Consider the following 25776-nt stretch of genomic DNA (forward strand, 5'->3'; position numbering starts at 1 on the left):
GGCTTTAATGTTCCACTCTCAAAAGCAGATGTTCATCTTGACAAAATTAGAGAAGTAACTCTCTTAAAGAAAACCATAGATCAAGCATGCCTGACAGATGTCAACAGGTCATTGTATTCCTACACTTCTTAGAACACACATTCTTCTCAGGAGCTCATGGAACCTTCTTTAAAATAGAAAATAGAACACAGAGAATGAAAATAATATCTTGCATTCTATGTGATTCCAACAGAGTAAAACTATAAATCAACAAATGCAAAATCACGGATACTGAACAACACTATTGAATAATGAATGAGTTATCAGAGAAATCACAAAATATAAAGATTTCTAGAGGTTCACTAAAATGAAAACACAGCATACTAAAACCGTGGGATGAAATGAGAGCGATTAAGAAGGAAGTTCATACCTATAAGTTCCTACATTAAAAAGAAAATAGTAATGAGCAGGATGCAAAGTAAAAAAGTAAAAAAATAAATTAAATTTTAAAAAATCAGAGCATCTCAGATAAATAACTGTATTTTAGGGCATCAGAAAAACAAGAACAAGCTAAACCCAGAATAAGTGGATGAAAAGAAACAGTTAAGGTCAGGGAAGAAATAAACGAAATGAAAATATAAAATATACAAAGAATAAATGAAGTAGAGAAGCAGTTCTGTGTAGCAGCTACTGGGGAGTGGAGACATCGGTGGTCTGATTTAGCTCTGAACTCTGAATCCTACAATGCCAAGCTGTGAGGCAAGATGTGCCCACTTGTGTACTATCGGCATGATTGTTATGGGGTAATCAGTCACTCTCTGATTAGAATTTGGGCCCACTCCACTAGAGAACAACCGTGCCTTCTACACTAAACCTGGTCAAAAGCCCTCAGCCAGAGAGATTCTAGCCCTAGGGTGTTTGGCTAAATGGACATGGTACCAAGCTGCTAAATATTTGTGTTTGTGCTTGCAGATTAGTGGTACTCTCAGCCTTAGACTAGGTTTTTTTTGTTTTTTGTCTTTTTTGGTTTTTTTTTTTGTCTTTGTTTTTTTTTTTTTTTTTTTTTTTTTTTTTTTTTTTTTTTTTTTTCAGTGGATGAAGAAACTCGAAATAATGAGTTGTGAGATTAAAGTAATTAGAATAAATGATTGTTGAGTCATCGGCCTTAAGTAGGATGCTAATATCAGTTCTTTCAAACCGACAGAAACACCAGAGGTTGAGCAACCACCCCGTTATGCAATGTTGATGGGCCCAGTATTGAGTAGGTCTTATAGGCAACCACCACTAAGGTGAGTCCATGGGCGCAACAGTCACACCATGTCCCTAGCATTCCTTCCCATCCTTCTCCTCTTCCATTCTTCCCACACCCTCATCTATGATGTTCCCTGAGTCTTCAAAAGGCTGATATAAGTGTCATACGTAGGATGATATAATGTCATATGTAGGATGATCTAATGTCATGTGTAGTAGTCCTGTTACTGAGACTTCCCACTATGGATGAACTATACTCTCAAACTATGAGCAAAAATAAAAACTTTTCCTTTAGGTTTCTTTTATCTTGTATTCTATTACAGCAACAGGAAAAGAAACTAACATACAACCAAAACTAAAAATTCTCTCAATATTTTTTATGAAATATTCATTTTGACGTATGCATTGGTATGAAGTTTTCTGAATAACAATCATAGCATGAGGCCTTTTACATAATAACAATTATACTACAGTACACTTACTGTGTATGATATTAAGATACAGATTTTCTGATTTCCACCACAAGTAATAGTTCATAATTCCTCCTCAGAGCAAGCCCTACAAACTAGAATTTTCTCTATCCTAAAGCATGTATATAAACTTTAACTTTCCATAATTTTTATCTTGTAGTCAGTCCTAAAGAAATTTTCTGGGCTTGCAAGTAGGTCCATACACTTGTCGTGTATGCCTAATGACCAGGGTCTGATTCTTGGAATCTTAAAAAACAAAACAACAAAACACTAGAATATAAAAGTTCAGACACAATGACTTGCACTGTAACTCAGCAATCCTACAGTGAAATGGGGAGAGGAAACAGGACTGGCTAAAATCTCACATGTGCATGTGAGTCACAGAGGCACAACAGCAAGAAACACTTTGCCTTACAAATGAAAGGACACTCCAAACTTTGTACTCTGAACTCCACATGTGCAGTGTGACACATGTGTGCCTACATACATGAGCACACATACATACGCATGCATACAGGCATGCACACACACACACATGTGCACGCATCTACACATGCATGAATCAAATAAGCAAAGGAAGGAAGGAAGGAAGGAAGGGAGGAAGGGAGAGAGGGAGGGAGGGAGGGAGGGAGGGAGGGAGGGAGGAAGGAAGGAAGGAAGGAAGGAAGGAAGGAAGGAAAAAGAAGGAAAGAAGGAAGGAAGGAAGGAAGGAAGGAAGGAAGGAAGGAAGGAAGGAAGGAAGGAAGGAAATTTCTGACTTACCTTTTCTTGTCTGGTAGTTGGGTAACGACATCAGGACTGCTGCTGCATACCTACAAGGAAGGAATGCTGTAAAGGTACATTTTATTCTCCTGTTGTAATAGTCTCTGAGGCTTACTGCCTCCATCTGCTAACCTAGGCCTAGTCCTGGAAGCTTCTAGCTTCCATACAGTCTCATTGGGGCCTTGTATGCTTCCAGCCTCTGAGACTTGCTGCTGAATAAATTCCCCCTTTCTTGTTCTTTGTGATCTGTAGTGAGCTGATTCAACTCAGCTGTTCTGGCTCAAAGTCCTCTCCCAGCGGACTGATTCAATCTGGCTTCTCTTGGCCTCTGAACTGCTCCATTGGCCTCAAACTAATACTAAAAATCTTTCCTAATCTTCTAACTCTTTCTCTTGCTTATTCTGTCTTCACCTGTATCTAGCTTGTTCTCTCTTCAATCTGTCTTTATAAAACTCTCTTGGTAAAACTGCCTTCATCTTCCTCTCTGTGCTGCTCTACTCTCCCTCTCAACTCTACTACACTGTTCTCCACAAACGCTACTGTACTCCTGGACTGTACTCTCTTCTTCCTTTACAGTCTGTCCCTTCCTTAAGTAGCTTCCTTTCCTCTCTCTCCTCATTGAGCAGATCCTATTCTGTCAAACCTTTTTCTGATTCATCTGTCACCTCTTCTGCCCCTCAATTTGATATCACTTTTTACCATGGGTGCATCCTTCTAAAAACTAATTTTACTTTCATCAGCCTATACTCAACAAAACTGGAAAATCTGGATGAAATGGACAATTTTCTAGACAGATATAAGGTACCAAAGTTAAATCAGGAGCAGATAAACCATCTAAACAGTCCCATAACCCCTAAAGAAATAGCAGCAGTCATTAAAATTCTCCCCACCAAAAAAAGCCCAGAACCAGATGGTTTTAGTTCAGAATTCTATCAGACCTTTCAAGAAGACTTAATACCAATTCTCTTCAAACTGTTCCACAAAATAGAAACAGAAGGAACACAACCCATTTTTGTTCTATGAAGCCACAGTTACACTCATACCTAAACCACACAAAAACACGACAAAGAAAGGAAACTTTGATGTAAAAATATTGGTGCAAAAATATTCAATAAGATTCCTGCAAACGGAATCAAAGAACACATCAAAACAATCATCCATCATGATCAAGTAGGCTTTATCCCAGTAATGCAGGGATGGATCAATATACGGAAATCCATCAATGTAATCCACTATATAAACAAACTCAAGAAAAAGAAAACCACATGATCATCTCAATAGATGCTTTGAAAGCATTTGACAAAATTCAACATCCCTTCATGGCAAAAGTTTTGGAAAGATCAGGAATTCAAGGCCCATACCTAAACATAGTAAAAGCAATGTACAGCAAGCCAGTAGCCAACATCAAACTTAAATGGAGAGAAACTTGAAGCAATTCCACTAAAATAGGGGACCATCAAGGCTGCCCACTCTCACCCTACCTATTCAATATAGTACTGGAAGTCTTAGTCAGAGCAATTAGACAACAAAAGGAGGTCAAAGGGATACAAATAGGAAAGGAAGAAGTCAAAATATCACTATTTGCAAATGATATGATAGTATACTTAAGTGACCCAAAACTTCCATCAGAAAACTCCTAAACCTGATAAACAACTTCAGCAAAGTGGCTGGATATAAAAATCAACTCAAACAAATCAGTAGCCTTCCTCTACTCGAAAGATAAACAGGCTGAGAAAGAATTAGGGGAATAAGACCCTTCACAATAGTCACAAGTGATATAAAATCCTTGGTGTGAATCTAACCAAGACAGATCTGTATGACAAGAACTTCAAGTCCCTGAATTAAAAAATTGAACCAGGTCTCAGAAGATGGAAAGATCTCCCATGCTCATGGATGGGCAGGATTAATATAGTAAAAATGGCCACTTTGCCGAAAGCAATCTACAGATTCAATGCAATCCTCATCAAAATTCCTACTCAATTTTTCACAGAGTTAGAAAGAGCAATTCTCAATTTCATTTGGAATAACAAAAAAAAACCCACGATATCAAAAACAAAACAAAAACAAAAAATCAAAAGTGGGCTGGGGTGGGGAGGGAAGGAGAGTGACGGAGACGGAGAGATTTTAGAAGGCTCAAACACAAAACAGAGAAAATGATTCAATCAAGCTTTAAATGAGGTATTCCAAAATGTGAGCACAGAGGACAATGCTGGACATAAAACTACCACACAATCCAACAATTCATCGCTAAAAGAACTCAGAGTGGGGCCCTACACCAACATTCATAGCAGTCTCCACAGACAGAAGCAATACCGTCATCTGTTGGTGTGTTAAGTTAGTAATCTACTTTAATAAAAACATGGCATCTCATACAATAGAAAGGGGGCCAGGAAAAGCAACGAAACTCTGACATATGGTACAGTGTAAGTGAGCCTTAAAAGCACTGTAAGTGAAATGAGTCAGAAAGAAAAAGACAATTCTATGATTACACTTACACAAGGTACCCAGAGTAGTTAAATAAAAAAAGACAGAAAGTCAAGGAGAGGTTGCCAGGGTCTGTTAGAGAGGGACTGAGAAGCTGTTGTTCAGTGGGGACATAGCTTTGGTTCACGGCAGTTGAAAACACCCAGCAAATACATTAATGGCAGTAGTAGAGTGATATTTAGCATTATGCTATTGAATTCTATACTTAAAAATGGTTTAAACGGCAAATCACATATTACTTTCAGAACAAAAAAAAATGCTAGTAACTACTAATCATTAAAATAATATCTCATAAAGCACGTTGTGCCCCGGCACCGGATTGATGCTTAGATGCAGAGTTTACAACTGAGTAAGTGACGTGTCGCATTTGCTACATGAGAAACAAAGATTAGCCAGTTGTTAAGCAAACATTTAAAGCAGCTGAATATTTAACTTAAAGATCAATAATTACCTTATCAGTGGCCTTACCACCCTACAAAGTAGCCACAAGCCAAGGTATGTTCTGTTTGTCTTAAAAGTAAACAGAAGAACGACAAACATCTGTTGTCCTAAAAGACTTGAAATAGCTACTGACCAATGCCGGCCTTCAATGGCTGAGTACGTATTTTAAAGGCCATTGGATCCATTCAGTCAGAAGTAACTTGATAATCATTTTAAATACATATTATTTCAAGATAAAAGTACACCACGCCAATTAGAACATTAAGTCCTGTAAAGGGTTAAAACGGGCTGCAGTCTTTGGTTGCTCACACTGCTAGAAACACAGCTTCATAAATGTGACTCCTTTATAGAGTGATTTTGAAGATAGGCAATTCTTTGTTGAAAGTTAAGTGCTCTTTTATATGAATAAATAAAGAAGACTTTGGTTTGAAACTAATACATTACTTTGACAAATGTTTATTGGAAACCCAATCATGGGTTCATAAATCAGAGGTCTTTGTGGTGCATCAGGTGAGCTTACCAATGCCATGCAATGCTATGGTGTATACCAACATGGTAATTAAAACAAGCCCACGGAATGCTGTCCCTTTTCTATACGATGACAGGAGTCAAAACAGGAAGAAATGGCTTAGTAGCTTTTATTTAACTTACTGGAAATATTTCTGCAAGGTATCGTTGCCACAGCTTCAAAGGGGAAGAAAAGCGTTTGCTTTCTGTTTACTGTTAGATTCAAATGCCAAGATGCAGCACACAATAGTCAGACATTTCTCGTGGTGAAAAATGATTCATCAGCATATATCTACAACTGAACTGTTTTCCTAGAATTATTCCTTTTTCTTTTTGTTCTCTCTTCTCCTTCCACTTTTCTATCTTTCTCCTTCTAAATTTCTGTCACTCCACACCTCTTCCTTTCCTTTTTAAAATTCTACCAGTTCCTGAAGAAGTTACTCTTAATAATGCTTCAGGTGCATGAAGCTGGATAGTGCATAAACCTGAGCTATTGGGAAATTTCTTTAACAAAAGCATATATTCTTCAATAGCAAATGCAGGAAGGTCGAGAAGAAAATTCCTGCAAAGTAGAAAATGCATTTTCAACACAAAGCTACAAGGATATTTTACTCTACAGACTTTTGGCACATGGAGTAAGCCAGCATGTTGGTCAGCGTAAACAGGAGAATCCAGACTTCAAGGTTATCCTCTACTACACAGCAAGTCCAAAGCAAGCCTGGGCTACATGAGATTCAAACTCTAAACCAAAATAAACAAAACAAAAGGCTTTTGAAAGTTTTCCTGAAGTCCTCATACTACCAGTCACTCAAAGGGAGAGGAAAGGGTACTTAATGAAAAGATGCATTTGCATATTATAGCTAGTCAGGGCGTTCTCAATATTTGATCATTTTATCTTAGGGAAAACAGCCACACCTGAGTAATCAGCACAAATAAAATATATTATAATGAATTTGAGAAATTCTTAGGCAAATGGATGGAACTAGAAAATATCATCCTGAGTGAGGTAACCCAATCACAAAAGAACACACATGGTATGCACTCACTGATAAGTGGATATTAGCCCAAAAGCTCGAAATTCCCAAGGTACAACTCACAGACCACATGAAGCTCATGAAGAAGGAAGACCAAAGTGTGGGTGCTTTGGTCCTTCTTAGAAAGAGTAACAAAATACTCATGGGAGCAAATATGGAGACAAAGTGTGGGACAGAAACTAAAAGAGGGGTCATCTGAAGACAGTTCCACCTGGGTATCCATCCCATGTGCAGTCACCAAAGGTAGACACTGATGTGGATGCCAGGAAGTGCAGGCTGACAGGAGCCTAATATAGCTGTCTTCTTAAAGGTCTGCCAGAGCCTGACATATACAGAGGTGGATGCCCACAGCTAACCATTGAACTGATCATGGGGTTCCCAATGGAGAAGTTAGAGAGAAGACTGAAGGAACTGAAGGGGTTTGAGGCCCCACAAGGAGAGCAACAATTCCAACCAGCCAGAGCTCCCAGGGTCTAAACCACAGCCTGGGAGCACATAGGGAGGGACCCAGGGCTCTAGCTGTATATGTAGGGGAGGATGGCAAAGGTGGGAGAGGAGGCCCTTAGTCCTGTGAAGGCTGGATGCCCCAGTGTGGGAGAATTCAAGGGTGGGGACCTGGGAGTGGGTTGTGAAAGTGTGGGGCACATCCTCATAAAAGCAGGAGGATGGGGAGATGGGATAGGGGGTTCCTGGGAGGATGGGGAAAGGGGATCACATCTGAAATGTAAATAAAATATCCAATTTAAAAAAACAGTTGTTAATTGTTAAAGACAGCATTTATTTTGAGCTGGCTTACAGTTTTAGACGTTTAATCCATTATCATCATGGCAGGAAGCATGGCAGTATCCAGGCAGGCATGATGCTAGAGCTACTGAGAGTTCTACATCTTGATCCAAAAGCAGCCAGGAGAAGACTCTGTCTTCCACAGGCAGCCAAGAGGAGGCTCTAAAGCTCACCCTCATGGTGGCAAAAGGCCACACCTATTGCAACAAAGTCATGCTTCTTAATAGTGCCACTTCCCATGGACCAAACATTCAAACCAGCACAGTCTTCCAGGGCATCTTTGATTATACATCATCTGGGTAGACTCACACTTAAAAAAAAATCTGATTAAATAGGTGCCTGAATGGCCCTGAATTCTCACAAACAAGAGAGTGTAAGGTATATGTTATAGAAATCTTTATAGTACCAGGCCCATAAACAGTTGTCAAGTACATCTATGAATAGTGTGATGGCAGCTGTCCTGGCTCACTTTTCACTGGTGTGAAAAACACTGTGACCAAAAAGCAACTTGGAAAGGAAGCGGTTTATTTGATTTACACTTAGAAATCACAACTCATCACTGAGGGGAGCAAAGATGCAAGGATGTTTTCTTGTCTAACAGAGATCAATATTCTATCCATCTAAACCCCCAAGTCAATTAGATGCAGCCTGTTCATATTAAGAGAAGGGAGATCATGTGTCTTAAGTTACTGTTAATGTTGTCCAAAAATATTCTTAAAAATAGTAATAATGTTTGGTCACGTGTCCCTGATGGTCTAGGCTATGCTGGCATGTAAAATTAACCATCTCAGACATGATAGTTAATGCTTAGGGTTTCTTTCCGAGGTGGCAAATTGTGGCAGATTGACTGCAGAGATGGCTGAGGTTCAGAAAAAGGTCAAGGCGGGCATGACTTACATGCTGATAAAGCTAACTTAGGAAAAGAACAAAATCCATTTTCATATTCTTGAAGAATGTCAAAAATGTTATGGCACCAACAGTTCTTTAAAAAACCAGTTTTTAATCTACCAGTCACCAAGAAAACACAAATCATTCTCTGGAGTAGTAGCCTATTAGTTAAGCAACCAGCATTTATTATGACATTCTAATACCAACTTGAATACTATGCTCAGTCCTTAGGAAAACACGGATAGACTAATTCATTGCCCCTGTCATAAGTCCTGTCAACCCTACACAAACTTAGAAGGGGGATCTAAACTGAAGACTTGCCTCCATCTGATTAGCCTGTGGCAACATCCCTGGGGATTCTTTCTGGACTCTTGATTGACGTAGGAAAGCCCCGCCTACTGTGGGTGGTGGTATCCCTGAGCAGATGATGTTTGTTGCCAAGAATTCTGGCGAAGCACAAACCAGGAGAAGAAAACCAGTAAGTTCCTCTGTCGCCTCTGCTTCAAGCTCCTGCTTTGAGTTCCTGCCTCGGCTTCTTTCAATGAAGGACTATGAATTGCAAGGGAAGTAAATTCTTTCTTCCCCCAAGTTGTTTTCGGCCAGTGTTTAACCACAGCAACCTCAAAATCAAATACACCACATTACGGTTTTGTCGTTGTTTTGTTTTATATTTGGTTTTGGTTTTGGTTTTGCTTTTGTTTTTGTTTTTGAGAGCTTCATGTCGCCTAGACTTGCTTCAAATTCACGACGTATTCATGGTTAATCTTGAACTTCTTAGCCTCATTTCTCCACTTTTGAGTTCTGGATCACAGGTATGTTTCACCACACCCATTTATATAGTGTTGGGTGTTAAACACGGGGCTTTGCTCATGCCAAGCAAGTGCTTTACCAACTGAGCCCATATTCACTTCTCTAAGGATTCAAAAAGACTAACAGCTTCCTACTACTAATAGACAACCCTGTATGTAGGGTTTTGGGGGTCCCGCGTCAGCTCCGCCACAGGGACTCAGGGAGTTTTGATGGCGCTTACCCCACATTGTCACAGGGTGGGTGTTGGGCAGCCCCAGAACACTTGTCCACTCTCGGGGGTGGGGAAGCAGAGTCTGAGGCGTGGGACAGCAGGAACTGGCTGGGGGTCCCCAGGCCTGCAACAAGGCTGCGGGGTGGGTGGGAGGCGCATCTGATTCTCAGGCTTTCAGACACCCAAGCGCTGCTGGGAGCCACTGAAGAGCCGAGAAGGGAGTTGGGGGCGGGGCTGGATCTAGGGCCAGGGCCAGAGGGGATAAGAGGGGAGCTCCGGCTGGTCCCGCAGGGAGAGTCCTTGGCTTGACCGAAGCGGTGGGCTTGAGCTCTCAGGCTTGGTTGTGGCTTGGGCTTGGTGGCAGCCATGGCTTAGAGCACCAAGAAGCCTTCTATGAGAGATTAGACAGCAGCTCTATAGGCGAAGGCCTTCTCCATGGCTCTCCATGGCAGATCCAGATGAAAAGAGGTAGTCCATGCTAAGGCATTTATTGTCATGGCGGAAAGTAGATGAGTAAGACCATACCCCACTTCTCAGGGTGGGCCTGAGGTTAAATACCTTTGCAGGGAGAAACGCCTGTGAAGGAGAGTTTATTGGCTAAGTCCTCCAGGCTTTTAGGTACCTCACTAAAATAGAGATCTGCCTTGAGCCTACGTGACCACAGGTCACGTCCTCTACCTGTGGAAGGGCCTGGGGCATTGCCTTTACATGACTGATGGCCACAAATCTATGGAGGGCTGCAGCTAGTGACAGACAGGGTCCTGGTGCCCGGGTCAGGGCATCTTAGCTCAACCAAGAAAGAAGCTACCTTTCACGGTCCCACACCTGTACACACTATGCAAAGCTGAGAGATGTGGAATTATAATCCCTTACTCAAGGGGGCTATCCTCGAGTTTACAAACACACAGCCAGATACAAAATAAAATGTAAATTGGACTTTTCTAGGTGAGCATTTCCCAGTGAATAATCTTAGAGAGACCATTACTCCAGAAACCTATGGTCCAGAAAAAAAAATGTAATAAAAATAACTGTCTCACTATACATTGAAAGAAGTCTGCTAGGCATCTAAGTATCTGCGTACATACGTACACCACAAATATTCGTGAATCCTTCAAGTGCCAGGAACTAACTTGGCATCTAAGCTTCCTTCATTGGCTCATTCATTGTGGACTGCTTTCTTAGTAGTCCTGTAAGCTAGGCATGGTGGCACATGTTTTCAATCTCAGCATTTGGAAGACAGAGGTAAGCTGGTCTCTGAATTGGAGTCAGCCTGGTCTACATAGAAAGAACATTTCTCAAAAAAAAAAAAAAAAAAAAAAAAATATCGGTATACTACATTTTCCACATGTCAGGAAAAATGCAGCATGCAGCATTCCAGTGAAAACTAATGTGTTTATGTAAAAGTATTAAACTTGTCATTGTATTTCCAATTTTCATATGATTATTATTTCATACATAAGTTTTATACGTATATAACATGACATCAAAACCATGCTCAGAAATACTGTATACTGAAGGAAAAAAAAACTTAAAAGTATAAATTTTGGAGGACGATTAAGGATTCTCAAAATATCACTGCGTGTAGTATCTCAGAAGCTTTTCACAGCAGTAATGCGATTATTGCTGCTACTATAACCACTCCAAGAGTTGAACTTGGGTTTTGGTAAGCTAATAAAAATTATTTTTTTTAAAAAAAAAAAAGTTGGAATGGGGGTGCCCTCCATGGGTAGATAAAGTGTTTCCAGGAGCCTTGGCTATTAGATGAAAATCTCAGTACCATGGGCGAGCGGCTTCCCTACAAGTCGTTGGTGAGGACGGTCCTGGGCTCTCAAACAAATGCAGTTTCTTTTGCATTTCCACCATAACTAGTTCTTAGGACCCTATTGCTAGAGACACCATAGGCCCTGGTTGCATGACATACAGAAGTCAAACTAGAACTGAGCTTGAGGTTCGGTGGCCATGTCTATTAATATTAATAGACCAGAGATTGATAGAGCTTTTCTCAAAGAAGCTTCTTCCAGTGGTTAACCTGGTCACAGTGGTGATAACAACTATTGACTGCTCAGCCATACATGAGATATCTATACTATCCACTCCGGGCTCTAGGGAACATGGCCAAAGATGGAGCAAAAAATACTAAGAGCCAGAGGAAGATGGAAATTGGTGTTCAAGCTGACTTCCAAGCATGACAAAGCTCGTGCACTCTCCAGCTCACAGTAGTCTACCAATATCCTATCATATTGGGAAGGACCTCAGAGGGCCTTTCCCCTCCCTGAGGGTTTCTATGCAGTTAAGGTGACCATACTCCTATATGTCATATATCAGACTTCTATATCCTCATCCATGCATGTGTAAGCAATCCTAATAAAACTGTACTGGATCAGGAAGGGAGGAAAAAAGGGAAGGAGGGAGGGAGGAGGGGAGGGAGGGATGGAGGTGGAGGAGAAGGAAAGGGAAGGAGAGGGAGGGGAGGAAAAAGAAATGAAAGGAAATGAAAGGAAAGGACAGGACAGGAGAGGTAGTTTGGAGGCTGAGGATGTTTTCCTGCCATGGCCCTCCCTCTGCTGCCGTTTCCTGACAGTCAGGTCTGCTGGCTCCATGGATATAGGACAGCACCCAGTGGCTTGTCCTTCAATAAAAGGCTTGCATGGACTTAGCACCGTACAGACATGTCTAAATATTACACGAATGTTTTCCAGTGTGGCCCCAGCTAAGTGTATCCCCACAGCAGCCTCCTTTAAACAATGCTCCTCAGAACCCCTGGTTTCCCAATGCCACGTGACAGAAGTGAACAGGGTAGAAAGTCAGCTTCCACTAGACCTTGTGGTAAAATGCCTTAGGCTGGGCTATTTTACCGAAAGACGTAACACGCAAGCACACTGCTGCTCAGCTCTGCCCCTGGGTCTTACAAGAAGCCTTTTCATTAGCTTCATTCCAGGGCCACTCTGAGTCCTGTGCCATGTAGCTTTGTCGTCGCCACCGGCTGCTCCAAAAGCTGGGTTGACTAACAACTCGAGAAGCCTTCAATTAACAGTCTTTATCTCTTTGTTTATAAACTTGCCGTGGCAGCTCACGGTGTGAGAACCAGCGATGGATGGTGTCCAAGCAGGGCAGCAATGAACAACATCCCACAAGCAGGGCAGCAATGAGCAGCTTCCCAGCAGCGTGCTGGCCACAGGAGACTCTGGCTGAGACAGGTATCATGGCAGAGGGACAAACTAGGAAGTTATGCATCAAGCAGCAAAGAAAGAGCTGAGGGCTTCTTTCAACACAGAGAGAGAGAGAGAGAGAATCCTGAACCTGGGCCTGTGGTAATACAGAAGAACCCAGGTAAAGTTTGGGAGCTAATGCGAACAAGCAGTGTGTAAGAGCTAGAACAAGGGGGAACCTTAAACTGGTCATGATGTGAGGCGTGAGACCAGTCAGTACACAGGCCATTCGAAGTGAAGGATTCCCATCTTTTCCAGAATCCGAATGTTACCGCTGTCTTCAGAATCCTTCATATCTCAAGGGTTACTGTGTTCTACCTGTGAACAGCACTGACAAAATTCCCACTCAGTTAACACATCTAACAACAATCATATAATAGTTATTGTCATGGTATTTGCAAGAACTGGCACACACAGTCTGCTTTCTCAATGTATTACTCATTATGGAATAAAGGTAATTGTGTATATAAAAGGGGAGGAAGACATGAATGTGGGAGGGCTAGGTGAAAAGAGGAAGGTCTACAGGCATGGAAGGAAGACCAGTCAGGGTAAGGGGGGAATATGTACATGCATAAGTTATCACCATGAAACTCACTGTTAGATACAACCAATATATGCTAATTAAAATGTTGAGTTCTATAATACACTTGAGAGTAACTGCTAGTCAAGTCACTAGTTGACAGGGTGTTGTATTAGTTGCTTGTTTCATTGCTGCAACCAAACTGACAAAGGGGAAGTGTTTATTTGACTTACAACTCCCAAGAGCACAGTCCATGGAAGGCTGGGCATCAGAACAGGAGGCAGTGCTCACTTGCACCCACAGTCAGGAAGCAGAGATCCCTGAGTACCGAGAGTCAGTTTGCTTTATCCTTTTAACTCTGTCCAGGAAATAGAGGAGTCTTCCCACACAATCAGTCTAATATAGAAGAACCCCTGCATATGTGCCCAGATACTTATCCCTGAATAATATCTCCTGCATATGTGCCCAGACACTTGTCCCCCAGATGACACGAGATCCTGTTAAGTTGATAGTCAATATAACCCAGCACATGTGTTTAACGTTATCCACCAGAAGAGATTCTTAAAAGAGTACAGCATCAGTAAGATAGCTTAGAGTTTCTACCCCAGACCAGACAAAATGAACATTTGACATTCTAGCAGACATCTTTCAGTGTCTCTTATCTTTTCTGCTATTCAAGTGCTATAAAGCTCACTATATTCTGCAATATTTAACCTCTGTACACTTGGGTTCCTTATACATAAAAGTCAATGTTTTAAAACATGTTTCAGCTTTATTTTCACAAAATGAAAGGCACATATTTTAAAACAATGCATACCACACAACTCATATGTAATTTTCTTCTTAATAAAATAGATATAATATCATAATAGAGTATTTTTAGAAACAGCAAATAGTTTCTGTTGGCTCTTAAAGACTACTAAGTAGATGTACAAATGTTATCCAGAAAAGTCCATGTTTGACTTTATTGTAGGCATGTAATAGGCATTGACCAGACTGAGACGCGTTATTACCACTGACTCCCAGAGTCGCAAACACAAACTCTGCTCTACACTACTTTGGGAGTGAGCAACAAGCTAAGACATCGGTGTGTAGTTTAACAGTCTCGTGGCTTGTGGAAGTAACAAGTTAGCAGGAGGGAAAAGACTGAAAGAAAAGCAGTGCATCCAATTTCTCTGTGATTCTGTCGCCCTCTAGTGGTTACTTTGAAGGTGGTGCTTACAGCTGTTCTTTAGAACTTAGAGGGGTGGTTCTTCAGCATCACCTGCACCTGGGGATTTCAGACATCAAAGCTCAGGCCACACACTGGTCTCCGATGGTAACACTATCAGTCTATTTCGGTGGCTGTCCAGGTAATCCTGATACCAGCTAAAGTTTGCAAGGCATCATTCTAAGAGGAGTTCATCCATGGAGATTAAGACATATGTGGGTATCCTTTAGTAAGACCATTGTCCATTATTCTCTTTCTCTATTTTAAAAATTGCATTGCAGGCGTGCCGTGTTCGCGTGCATGTGCGTGTGTGTGTTGGGAGGTATGCGTGGAGGCGTGAGAATGACTTTCAGGCTTTGGTTCTCTCTCTCCACCACATGGGTCCCAGAAGTGAAACTTGGGACATCAGGTTTAGTGGCAGCATTTCCAAGGGGATGAGCCGCTTCTTTAGCCTCCACTTTCCTAAATCTCAAAAGGCCTTTTATATATACAGAGTTACCAAGAAAAGACTTAAAACCTAGTACTTTAAAATCTTAAAATAAATTTAAAGTGCTATAAGCCATAAGTGAATAACACAGGAAACAAGAGATAAACAGATTAAAATAATTTATTCGATATTAAATTTTCATCTTTAGAGTGGGCAAACTAGGCAAAGCCTCTAACTAGGATCTAACCGCTTACTTAAGAATATGGCTCATTGTATTGTTAGTTCTGGGTAATGCCAAGGCTGAAATCACTTGGACAGAAATTGTTAATTTATATTATGATCAAATAAACAATTTAATAATTTTAAAGCGCATATAACAGTGTCAGCTCTAGGCTTCTCACAGTAACCTTAACCTACTCAACATATAAAGACTGCATGGCCCCATAGGAAGTAAGGACTTGAGGTGAAAAACTGAGATGCCCAACGGGATTGCCTATACTCTGGGAAAGTGGTATTATGGGGCCTCCCCCAGCCTTCTCCTCAGCTCTTCTGTGATCTCCAGGGGAAAAAGTTTAGAGCACACAGAACAACGCACAGAAGACAGGAAGCAATTACTACAGAGTAAAGCCAGGCAGCCTCCGGGGTGATGGTTGGACTGGGCAGCAGGGCCACTGCACTGGCAACACTTCCTAGGGGTGAGATGGCCAACAGTCAGAGACAGCATTATGGTAATCCACGTTTTTATGTAAGCCTACACTATTTCTTGTTGTTTCTACAACAAAGAACTTGCAGGATGTGATTTTCCTGTCCAAGTGATTTGAAATCTCCTTTTGGATTGATTAAGGGATAGAGAACAGTAGTGTGTCTTTGCTCGTTATTGAAAGTCTCCAGACAGAAGGTACTCTGATGGTCTTTTGCTGAGTTTCATCCAGGTATAGGGATCCACCTCAGATCCCGTCCTTTTGACTAGTTGTCTGAGTTCTGCAGTCTTGGTTCCTGGTTTTTCAACCTGCAGACTCTGAAGGAGGACTGCATCCTAAATGCCCTTCATCTGCTAGTATCTGCCAGCAACCTAACAGGCTTTTCAGTGTTCTATCATCATATGATGGTTAAATATGTGCACATAAGAGAATTAATGGCTAACCAAGAACCGTTTAAATGAGATGTTTAGGGTAATATTATAATAAGATTAGCAAATATTACAGAAAATGCTAAAATGAATAAAAATGCAATTATGGCTACTGTACAATTCTCACAAATAACCACTATGAGCTGTTCAGGAAATACCTCAAAGCACTTGATGATAGCAAAACCAACAACAAGAAGATGTTGACTTTCAAAACAAGAAACAGCACAGAGACCCCAGAGAGAGCTGGGGGTGATGCTTATGCTGAAAATGTGCATGCTGCTGAAGCACTAGGAGCTAAGTGCAGACTCCCAGAGCCTATGTAAACGTGGGGAGGGCAGACTCTTGCAAATAAAGCTGAGGGTGCTCAGAGACAGGCAGACCCACAATGCTCATGGGCCACCTGGACTGGTGAAATCAACAAGCAGTTCAATGAGAGACCCTAGAACGAGGTCAAAGAAAGATGCCCAAAAGAAACCTGGGTCCTCCACACAAATATGTAAACACATGCACTGACAAGTACACACATAATACACACCACACACACAAATAAAAATTCAAAGCACAAATAGAAATCTTAAACAGATAAACATCTAGAAAATCTACAGTCTTGGTGGCTTTAAGGCCCAAGTGACAAAATGCGCTGTGTCTGGAGCTTCTCAAAAGGGAGGGGGCGTGTCCTGGAAATGAGAGCACCAACGGGCAGGAGCTCCATTGCGCTGACTGCACTTGGACTGCTTCTGAATCACATATTTGAAGAACATGCTCCAAGCAACCCACCTAAAGATAAACATTACTGACTGTTCAATGCTTAAAGTGCAAGATGCCTGTCAAAAGGAAAATAAACTTCTATGAGGAGCACACAGAATCAAGAGAGCATGGTATTTGGGGCAGCAAAGATGACTCAGCAGGTAAAGACGCTTACCACCAAGCCTAAATTCAATCCCCAGGACAGACCGGATGGAAGGAGAGCACCCACCTCTACAAGTTATCCTCTGACCCCAGACACATGCCCTGCCTCCATGCACACATGAAACGAAGAAATATAATTAAGATTTTCAAAATAAAAGAGATGCTCTGAAAGAGATTATTCATAAAGGCAAGACACATTTAAAAATTAGTGTATATATACAAGGAAACATAAAAAATTTGTCCCATTCACAAGAAAAGATGCAACAGCCCTTACTTGATCATTTTGGCTGGGGTAGACATCTAGCTAGTCTGTTCCCATGAAAACACCATATCCTGTGCTATCCTAGAGGAGCCACTACAATCAGAGCTTCAGGTAAGAACCTTCCTGCACCCTATATCCCAGAGCCACAGCTGGGAGCCTGGGTCACTCAGGACCCTCCGGCCACCCAAACCCCACCCCACCGGAATACCACTCCCCTTCTGCCCCTTCCTTGTTCCTTTTGGCACCTGGCTGGTGTGCTCCAATGAAGACACCATACCCCAAGCCATCCTAGAAAAATCACTGCACTCAGAGCAGCAGGATTTCAGGATCCCAGAGGAAGCTTGAGTCACATGAGCTCTTCCACCCAGGAGCTCAGGATCACAGGATCACAGAGACATCTGGACTCTGAAAAATTCTAACACAAGCAAGATAACTGGAAAGACAGGCTCCAGTCAGAGACAGTGAGTTAACCAGATGACGAAAGGCAAGCACAAGAACATAAGCCACAGAAACCAAAGTTACATGGCAGCATCAGAACCCAGTTCTCCCACCATAGCAAGTCCTGGACACCCCATCACACCAGAAAAGCAGCATTTAGATTTAAAATCACTTTTCAAAGTGATGATAGAGGACTTTAAGAAGGACGTAAATAATTCCCTTAAAGAAATACAGGAGAACACAGGTAAACAGGTAGAAGCCCTTAAAGAAAGAAACACAAAAATTCCTTAAAGAATTGCAAGAAAACTCAACTAAACAGGTAAAGGAATTAAACAAAACTATCCAGGATCTAGAAATGGAAGTAGAAACAATAAAGAAATCACAAAGGGAGAATACCCTAGACATAGAAAATCTAGGAAAGAGATCATGAGTCATAGATGGAAGCAAGAATTACCAACAGAATAAAAGAAACAGAATAGAGAATCTCAGGGGCAGAAGATACCATGGAAAACATTGACACAACTATCAAAGAAAATGCAAAATGCAAAAAGCTCCTAACACAAAACATTCAGGAAATCCAGGACACAATGAGAAGATGAAACTTAAGGATGATAGGTATAGATGACAGTAAAGATTCCCAACTTACAGGGTCAGTAAATATCTTCAACAAAAGTATAGAAAAACAATTTCCCTAACCTAAAGAAAGAGATGCCCATGAACATACAGGAAGCCTACAGAACTCCAAATAGACTAGACCAGAAAAGAAATTCTTCCCATCACATAATAATCAAAACATCAAATGCACAAAACAAAGGAAAAATACTAAAAGCAGTAAAGGAAAAAGGTGAAGTAACATATAAAGGCAGACCTGTAAGAATTACACCAGACTTCTCACCAGAGGCCATCAAAGCCAGAAGATCCAGGACTGATATCATACAGACCCTAAGAGAACACAAATGTCAGCACAGACTACTACATCCAGCAAAACTATCAATCACTATAGATGGAGAAACCAAGGTATTCCATGACAAAACCAAGTTCACACAATATCTTTCCACAAATCCAGCACTACAAAGAATAATAGAGGGAAAACTCCAACACACGGAGAGAAACTACAACCTAGAAAAAGCAAGAAAGTAATCTTCCAACAAACCCAAAAGAATATAGCTGCACAAACATAATTCCACCTCAAATAACAAAAATAACAGGAAGAAACAATCACTTTTCCTTAATATCTCTTAAAATCAATGGACTCAAATCCCCAATAAAAAGACTTAGACTGGATATGTAAACAGGACTCAGAATTTTGCTGCATACAGGAAACACACCACAGTATCAAAGACAGACACTACCTCAGAGTAAAGGGCTAGAAAATGAATTTCCAAGCATATGTTCCCAAGAAACAAGCTGGAGTAGCCATTATAATTTCAAATAAAATCGAATTTCAACCAAAAGTTATCAAAGAAGATAAGGAAGGAAACTTCATACTTGTCAAAGGAAAAATCTACCAAGATGAACTCTCAATTCTGAGCATCTATGCTCCAAATGCAAGGACACCCACATTCATAAAAGAAACTTTACTAAAGCTCAAAACACACATTGTATCTCACACAATAATAGTGGTGGATTTCAACACCCTAGTCTCAGCAATAGACAAATCATGGAAACAGAAGCTAAACAAAGACACAGTGAAATTAAAAGAAATTATGAACCAAATGGATTTAACAGATATCTATAGAACATTTCATACTAAAACAAAAGAATATACCTTTTTCTCAGCACCTCATTGTACCTTCTCCAAAATAGACCATATAATTGGTCACAAAATAGGCCTCAACAGAATCAAAAAGATTGAAACAATCCCTTGCATCCTATCAGATCACCACAGACTAAGGGTGGTCTTCAATAATAATAAAAACAATGGAAAGCCCATGTACACGTGGAAACTGAACAATGCTCTACTCAATGATGACTTGGTCAAGGAAGAAATAAAGAAAGAAATTAAAGACTTTTTAGAATTTAATGAAAATGAAGGCTCATTATACCAAAACTTATGGGACACAATGAAAGCAGTGCTAAGGGGAAAACTCATAGCTCTAAGTGCCAACAAAAAGAAACTGGAGAGAGCATACACTAGCAACTTGACAGCTCACCTGAAAGCTCTAGAACAAAGAGCAGCAAATACACCCAAGAGGAGTAGAGGGCAGGAAATAATCAGGACTAAAATCAACCAAGTAGAAACAAAAAGAAGTATACAAAGTATCAACAAAACCAGGAGCTGGTTCTTTGAGAAAATCGACAAGATAGATAAATCCTTAGCCAGATTAACCAGAGGGCAGAAAGACAGTATCCAAATTTTAAAAAATCAGAACTGAAAAGGAGACATAATGACAAAACCTGAGGAAATTAAAAAAGTCATCAGATCCTACTACAACAGCCTATACTCAACAAAACTGGAAAATCTGGATGAAATATAAAATTTTCTAGACAGATATAAGGTACCAAAGTTAAATCAGAATCAGATAAACCATCTAAACAGTCCCATAACCCCTAAAGAAATAGCAGCAGTCATTAAAAGTCTCCCCAGCAAAAAAAGCCCAGGACCAGATGATTTTAGTGCAGAATTTTATCAGACCTTCAAGGAAGATGTAATACCAATTCTCTTCAATCTATTTCACAAAATAGAAACAGAAGAAAAACAACCCAATTCGTTCTATGAAGCCACAATTACACTCATACCTAAACTACACAAAGACACAACAAAGAAAGAAAACTTCAGACAAATCTCTCTTATAAATATTGATGCAAAAATACTCAATAAAATTCTCACAAACTGAACCGAAGAACACATCAAAACCATCATCCATCATGATCAAATAGGCTTTATTCCAGGAATGCAGGGATGGTTAATATACGGAAATCCATCAATATCATCCACTACATAAACAAACTCATAGAAATAAAACCCACATGATCATCTCACTAGGTGCTGAGAAAACATTTGAGAAAATTCAACATCCCTTCATGATAAAAGTCTTGGAAAGATTAGGAATTCAAGGCCTATACCTGAAGTGGATATTAGCCCAAAAGGTCAGAATACCGGAGATACAACTCACAGACCACGTGAAGCTCATAAAGAAGTAAGGCCAAAGTGTGGGTGCTTCAGTCCTTCTTAGAAGGAGTAACAAAATACTCATGAGAGCAAATATGGAGACAAAATGTAGGACAGAAACTGAAGGGGGTGTTGTCTGGAGACTGTCCCACCTGGGTATCTATCCCATGTGCAGTCACCAAAGGTAGACACTGATGTGGATGCCAGGAAGTACATGCTGACAGGAGCCTGATATAGCTGTCTCCTTAGAGGTCTGCCAGACTTTGGCATATACAAAGGCAGATGCTCATAGCTAACCACTGAACTGACCAATGGAGAAGTTAGAGAGAAAATTGAAGGAGCTGAAGGTGTTTGTGGCCCCATGGGGAGAGCAACAATACCAACCAACCAGAGCTCCCAGGATCTAAACCACCAGCCTGGGAGCACATAGGGAGGGCCCATTGCTACAGATGTATATGTAGGGGAGGATGGCATTGTCCAGCATAGGTGGGTGAGGAAGTCCTTTGTCTTGTGAAGGCTGGATGCCCAGGGCCAGGGAATTCGTGGGCGGGGAGGTGGGAGTGGGCGGGTGGGCAGGGGCACATCCTCATAGAAGCAGAAAGAGGGGGGGATGGGATAGGGATTTCATGGGTGGGAGGGAAATCAGGAAAGGAGATTACATCTGAAATGTAAATAAAATATCCAAGAAAAGGAAAAAAAAAAGAAAAGATGCAACAAATAAAGACCATTCCCAGAATGACCTGAAATATCAGAATAAAAAATTATAAAGGAGCTATTATAATCACAATCATGGATATAAGAAAAAACTAAGCTTACAGTAAATAAACATATGAAACCTTAACGTCCATAAACCATAAAAATTCTAGAACATAATAACGTAATATATGAATTTTTTGATTAATGGAACTATAAACAGAAAATTTAAGGAAGAAAAAATAAATTAATAAATTGTAGACAATTCTAAAATGTGAAAATAAATAAATAAATAAATAGGGGGAAAATAAGCTTTAGATGTTGGTCCATGAGGGCAAATAGAACAGAGACTCGGAAGCCGTGTAAGTACGTACATTAACAATGACACACCGGGACCAGCTGTAGGGGGACAGATGTGTAGGACATTACTAATGAGGCTAGTGTAGCTGTGAACAGTGTTAGTTCAGGAGCAGAGAAAGGATGTGAACAACAGCCAGATACTTCCCAACTTGGTGAAAACCAAAAATGCACATTTTCCAGAGACTTGAAGAAACACAAGCTGAGATCAGTATAAGAAAGAAACCACACTCATTAACACAGTGGCCAGACTAGTACAGAACAAAACTAATCGTAAAAATCTCAAAAAAAAACCAAAAAAACAAAAAAACAAAAAACAAAAACAAAAAAACCTACCAAAAAATAACAACACATTACACAGAGAGAAACAATGACTTGAATGATCAACAATGGATGGAGTTACTACCTAATAATGAAGTAAGTACTTAAAGATAAAAGGTAACTTACTAATCCAAAATTCTATATCTAGAAGAGAGGAAGAGGGGGGGGAGGGAGGGAGGAAGAGAGGGAGGGAGAGAGAAAGAGAGAGAGAGAGAGAGAGAGAGAGAGAGAGAGAGAGAGAGAGAGAGAGAAGAGAGTCATACAAGATTCAGGTCTAATGGCAAACATGTTAGAATCACGTGCCCAAGGTGAACTACAGAGTCCCCCGCTCCTCCGAGAGGGGCAACTGCTCGCTGAGTACCATCCTTGTCAGATGAGCAGGAAGGCCTGAGTTCAGAGCCCTAGAATCAATGTTCAGGAGCATGCATCTGTAATGGTGGGATGCTCCAGACATCTATGAGATGGGAAGCAGAGGCAACAGGAGCCCTCAGGCCAGCCATCTTGGCACACAGAGCAATGAACAAGGTGAAAGGGAAGGTCGGGCACTCCGAGTTGTACTGTGGCTCAAGCACATCCATACTGGCACACATTAAACACACACAGAGAGAGAGAGAGAGAGAGAGAGAGAGAGAGAGAGAGAGAGAGAGAGAGAGAGAGAGAGAGAGAGAGAGAGGAATTTAAAGAGTAGATAGTTCTTACCCAGTGCTATTTACCTTTAAAAGCACAGGGAGTATTTTACTGCACTTTACAAAATCTATGTAATTATATAAATATAGCCACCTCTGTTATTATTTATCTCAATTACTAGGAAATGAAAATTGCCAATATTTCCGTAATCATTTTAAAAGGCAGCCTGTTGGCCTTTGTCAATGCTTCAGCATTCGCCCTTCAGCATTTGCAAACACCAGACTAGTCCCATCTGTTCTGGATCAACAGTGCCTAGCAACATGCCCAGTACAGAGTTAATTAGTTAATGTTTGATTCTTGTGATCTGTTTTAGCCTTTAGGTTTGCTTTTCTCAATAGTTATTCAACAGGTTCTTTTTATTATTGTAAGGCTAAGTATGATGTGTCACGTTTGTCCATTGGTAACAGAAAGCACATTTTTAAGGATTCATTCATTAAGCCTTGTGACCCTCCTTGGCCCCAAAATTATCAACTGATATTGGTCCAGGAGAGCAAATGGAGCAAAGATTCAGAAGCCCTTTAATTATGTACAGTAATGACAACACACCAGGACCAGTGTGGGGAGACAGAAATATCCTTGTAGACAAATGCCATTGACTGAAGGCTTAAGGTGCTGAGATGCCGTGTTAGCGCGTAGAGAGGTGTTCTGGGAATCTCAGGTGCTAGCTGAGCTGAATTTGTAATCTAAGGTTTCGTGACATTCTGCAGAGAGAGGCATGTAGGGTTCAGGTCAGAGAAGGCAAGCCGTGCTAGTGAGGGAAATCCTCCATTTGGTGCCAAGTCCAGAAGGCTATCCGGACAATCGTAGACTTTGACTTTAATTAGCAGGGCAACAAAGCCTCGAGGAGAAGACTAGAGAACTGAGTCTAAGGCAGCTCGGTGGGAAAACTTTTGACACTTTCAGGAACCCAGCCTCATGAAGCATCATCCTCTTAATTACTCTTAGAACCAAAATGTGTGTCTCACTAAAACAATGGGACACTACTCAGCCGTTAAGAACAAGGACATCATAAAATTTGCCGGCAAATGGATGAAACTAGAAAGTATCATCCTGAGTGAGGTAACCCAGACCCAAAAGGACATGCATGTATATACTCATGTAAGTGGATATTAGCCATAAAGTACAGGATAACCATGCTACAACCCATAGACACAAAGAAATAACAAGGAGGACCCAATGAAGGATGCTTGCATCTCACTCAGAAGGAAAATAGTCATCTGAGGTGGATGGAGGCTGGGAGCTGAGTGGAAGAGGGGGGGGATCAGGTATAGAGAGAGCTGGGGAGAGATGGCCTGGAGAGTGAACAGAAAATGGGGGTTGGGGGACATCTCTAGAAACATTGGGCAGGGGAGGCTCCGGGGAGTCTATGAGGGTGACTCTAGATGAGACTCCTAGTAGCAGGGAATATGGAGCATGAAGTGGCCACTCCCTGTTGTCAGGCAGGACTTCCAGTAGAGGGATAAAGACAGCAACCCACCCACAAAACCTTCAACCCAAAATTTGTCCTGCCTACAAGAAGTGCAAAAACAAAGATGGAGCAGAGACTGAGGGAATGGTCAACTACTGACTTGCCCAACTTGAGACCCATCTCATGGGCAAGAACCAATCCCTGACACTATTAATGATCCTCTGTTATGCTTGCAGATAGGAACCTAGCACAACTGTCCTCTGAGAAGCTCCACCTAGCAGCTGACTAAAACAGATGCAGAGACTCACAGCCAAACATTAGACAGAGCCTGGGGAGTCTTGTGGAAGAGTAGAGAAGGGTTTGAGGGACCTGAAGGGGGCAGGGACTCCACAAGAAGAACAACAGAGTTGACAAACTTGGACCCATGGGGCTCCCAAAGATAGAACCACCAACCAAAGAGCACACATGGGCTAGACCTAGCCCTAACCCCCAACTCCCACACATATGTAATCAGATGTACAGTTTAGTCTTTATTCAGGTCCCTCAAGAACTGGAGCAGGGACTCCCTCTGACTCTGTTGCCTGCCTGTGGATCATGTTCCCCTAACTAGGCCTCTTTGTCTGGTCTTAGTGGGGGAGATGTGCCTAGTCCTGTAGGAAGTTAATGTGCTGGGGTGGGTAGGTACCCAGGGGTCTCCTCCTTCTCAGAGGAGAAAAGAGGTGAAAGGGGAAGGACTTGTGAGGGGGGAACTGGGAGGAGAAGAGGACTGGGTTTGGGACATAAAGTAACTAAATAAATTAGTAAAAAAATCTGAGTTAAGACTGCTTATCAGAGACAATAATTAAGACATTATATAAAGAAGATTTGATCCCTGTTCCACGAGAGGGATTACACAGCTGGTTTTGTAAGCCAATTACAAGGCTGTGGCTGGGGCACATCGTAGGCCCTAAGGAAGCTACAACTGCTATCTTGCTGATTGGATGTGATGTGCCCATCAATCTCCTTCTAAGAGTCCATGTTTATAGTTTGGCTCTACAATCAGTTTTCCTCAGAGAAGCTTCTTTGTGCAGTGCTCACAAAGAAGGTGACTGCCGAGACAGATAACTGGTCAAGTACTGAGAATGAATGACTGTTGAGTGCCCAGCTGTAAAGGGACGTCGGTGTCACCCCTCCAAGGCTCAGGAACCAGCCTGAAAGAAGGGTCAGAAAGAATGTAAGAGCTGCGGGTGGGCGGGTAGTGGGTGATGTGGAGTGTTGACTTTCAGGAGTTACATGGCTGTTGAATTCTTGAACTCACCGCTACCTGCTGGAAATTGAGCCCATCAGCACCATCATGGAGGGAGGAGAGAGAATGAGGAGGCCATACCCCACTAAGGATTTACAGCCAGTCAATGGTTGATAAGAAGGGAGAGACATAAGTTGCCAATGATCCCATAAACAACCACATTGAAACTCATTGAGTCGTAAATATCAA

At 41.3% G+C, this 25776-nt stretch overlaps 1 long non-coding RNA gene across 6 annotated transcripts in view; it reads right to left on the bottom strand.

Annotated features, from left to right (window-relative positions):
• LOC143438618 (uncharacterized) overlaps positions 1–2916 on the bottom strand; it is a 72709-nt gene extending 69793 nt beyond the window's left edge. For 3 of the 6 annotated variants that reach the window (XR_013107349.1, XR_013107348.1, XR_013107347.1), the window contains exon 1: positions 2463–2916. This is a non-coding gene — a long non-coding RNA (uncharacterized LOC143438618). The remainder of the gene's footprint in view (positions 1–2462) is intronic. The other 3 variants (XR_013107344.1, XR_013107346.1, XR_013107350.1) reach the window with 2 other exon arrangements.
• Between the last annotated feature and the right edge of the window lie 22860 nt (positions 2917–25776).

This window comes from Arvicanthis niloticus, chromosome 25 (genome assembly GCF_011762505.2).
Source record: "Arvicanthis niloticus isolate mArvNil1 chromosome 25, mArvNil1.pat.X, whole genome shotgun sequence".
Lineage (NCBI taxonomy): Eukaryota > Metazoa > Chordata > Mammalia > Rodentia > Muridae > Arvicanthis > Arvicanthis niloticus.